At 51.6% G+C, this 2,648-nt stretch overlaps 1 pseudogene; it reads left to right on the top strand.

Annotated features, from left to right (window-relative positions):
• LOC111971338 (lysine-specific demethylase 2A-like) overlaps positions 1-1,502 on the top strand; it is an 18,343-nt pseudogene extending 16,841 nt beyond the window's left edge.
• The last annotated feature ends 1,146 nt before the right edge of the window (positions 1,503-2,648 follow it).

The following is a 2,648-nucleotide window of genomic DNA, read 5'->3' on the forward strand; positions in this document are numbered from 1 at the left end:
TGCAAGATGAATTAAAACCTTCTCCATCCTCTCTCTCTCTTCCACCCCGTCTCTTCCATCAGGTCTGAAGGAGTTGATGATWGCAGGTTGCTCCTGGTCGTCCATGTCAGCCCTGTCCACCCCCAGCCTGCCGTGCCTCCGTACCCTGGACCTGCGCTGGGCAGAGGGGGTCAAAGACACCCAGATCAGGGACCTGGTCACACCACCAGGTCACTAGCCGATACTAACTGACTAACAGGGGTGTTAGGAGTTAAATCTCTCTCCTTTTCCTACAGGCCYTTATGACTGCAGCAGGCCACTGGTGCCGTGTGTGTTTGACTATAGTAGTTTGTCTTTGAGGAATTATGTAGCTGCTTCACCTCCCCTATGATGAATGAATCTCGAGTTTTAGGTGGTTGGGTTTGGCGAGTAAGTATTGTACATTGAATGGGGTGGGTGTGTGACGGTACTGTACGTATCTAACCCCTCTCTCCCTGCAGGTTGTGACAGTCGGTCTCGGCTGCGTGGCTGTGTGGCGCTGCGTCTAGCCGGCCTGGACATCAGTGACTCCACCCTGAGGCTGATTCTCCGTCACATGCCCCTGCTAGAGAGGCTGGACCTGGCCCACTGCAGGGACCTCACGGATCAGTCCGTCTGCCTGCTCACCGCCGCCGGCACACGCAACACGCTCACGGAGATCAACCTCGCAGGTAGGTGCGCACACACACACACATACTCTCTCCCTCCCATGGAATGCATAGAGATYAACCTTGAAGGTACACACAACCCACATGTGAATTTGCAATTGCTGAGATCAGCCTCGCAAGTACACACACACACACTAATTTCCTTCATACAGGTTGTACACCTCTACCTCTGTCTAAGCCCTCCTTGCCCCTCCTCCCCTTCCTCCCCCAGGCTGTAACAAGCTGACGGACGGCTGTCTGGCGTACCTGAAGAGGGCGTCTGGCCTGGCYCTGCTAGACCTGCGGGGCTGCAAAGGTGTGACGCGGCAGGGCTGTGAGGGCTTCATCTCGGACCTCTCTCACTGCGTCCTGTTCTGTATGACGGAGGAGAAACTCATCCAGAGGATATCGTAAAACTGACCCTGTTCTTACCCCTACGCAAGGGGCACGTAGAGACCCCATACCAGCCAGCAGGGGAGAGAGGGAGCAGCCAACACCCCTCCCCCAAAAAGGAGAGCAAGCGCTCCAAAAAAAGAGGCGAGAACAAAAAAAAAAGTGAAAAGACGTTCCCACTCCTCACTTGGGATGATAGAAGACATGAGAGAGGAGGAGGATGTGTCAGGAGAGGGGAGAATGTGCTGTTGCAGCATCTTGTGTTATTAGGAGGTTAGGAATCATATGAATAGCACAGACTTATGTTAATGTGTTCACGCTACAGGGCTGAAAATGGAACCCTGGGCCTCCCGCAGTGTCTAAGCACTGCATCGCAGTGCTACCTGTGCCACTAGAGAATCCGGGTTCAAGTCCAGTCGCACCGGACGTGACCGGGAGACCCATGAGGCGCGCGAAATTGCCCAGCGTCGTCCAGTTAGGGAGGGTTTGGCCCGCCATGATGTCCTTGTCCCATCACGCACTAGCGACTCCTGTGGCGGCCGGCACAATGCACACTGACACGGTGCCAGGTGTACGGTGTTTCCTCCGACACATTGTGCGGCTGGCTTCCGGTTAAGTGGCATTGTGTCAAGAAGCAGTGCGGCTGATGGGTTGTTGTTTCTGATGGACGTATGGCTCTCGACCTTCGCCTCTCCCGAGTCCGTACGGGAGTTGCAGCGATGAGACAAGACTGTAACTACCAATTGGACACCACAAAAMTGGGGAGAAAAWACGTTWAAAAAAGAAAATGGTAACCCTATGGATTGAATGTGGGTTTTTGTGCTACATGGTCTWTGGTCTACATGAACTAGAGTGAATTAGGGTTTAGGTTTCAGGGGGGGTTGTGAGGGAAGGGGACTGGGGAAGACTCAGACATGACTGGTGTGTCCCACTAGGTCCAGATTCTATGCCACACTGCCCAACACTTCCACGGACTCCTTGGGGAAACCGAGGAGACTCGGAAGCACCGAGGGGATGATGATGATGATGATGAAATGCAAACGAGTGCCAACCCATTCCTAGAAATCCCCCCCATTTCAGCTCTCAGCTCTCTTCTTTTCGTGCCATCCTCACCGCTGTTCCTTACGCTTACAGCCATGAGTTTTGTTGGATAAAAACRGTACTGTATCTCTCATTAGTTACATCCAAAATGGTACCCTGTTCCTCATAGTACACTACTACAGAGCCCTGGTCAAAGGTAGTACTCTATATAGGGAATAGGGTGCTATTTGGGACYAATACATTGTTTCTCTTCAGTTTTACTTGACTCCCTTTCTCACTACCAGCCACTACAGGTCTTAACTTTGCTTCTTTGAATTCCCTCATTTGACAGACTATTTTCCTCCTGTCATTTTAATGTCTTTCCTTTCTGTCAGTCTTTTTACAGGTGTAACGTTTTGTTCGTCCCCCTGTCTCTGTCCCCCATAATGTTATTGTTAATAATGTTGAACCGGAGGGCTCTTGGGTTGGGCGCGTCCCAAATGTCAGCCGTATCCCAATATAGCGTACTACTTTTGAAAAGTATTGCACTATATAGGGAATAGGATACCA

The sequence above is a fragment of the Salvelinus sp. IW2-2015 genome, linkage group LG13 (assembly GCF_002910315.2).
Source record: "Salvelinus sp. IW2-2015 linkage group LG13, ASM291031v2, whole genome shotgun sequence".
NCBI classification, from domain to species: domain Eukaryota; kingdom Metazoa; phylum Chordata; class Actinopteri; order Salmoniformes; family Salmonidae; genus Salvelinus; species Salvelinus sp. IW2-2015.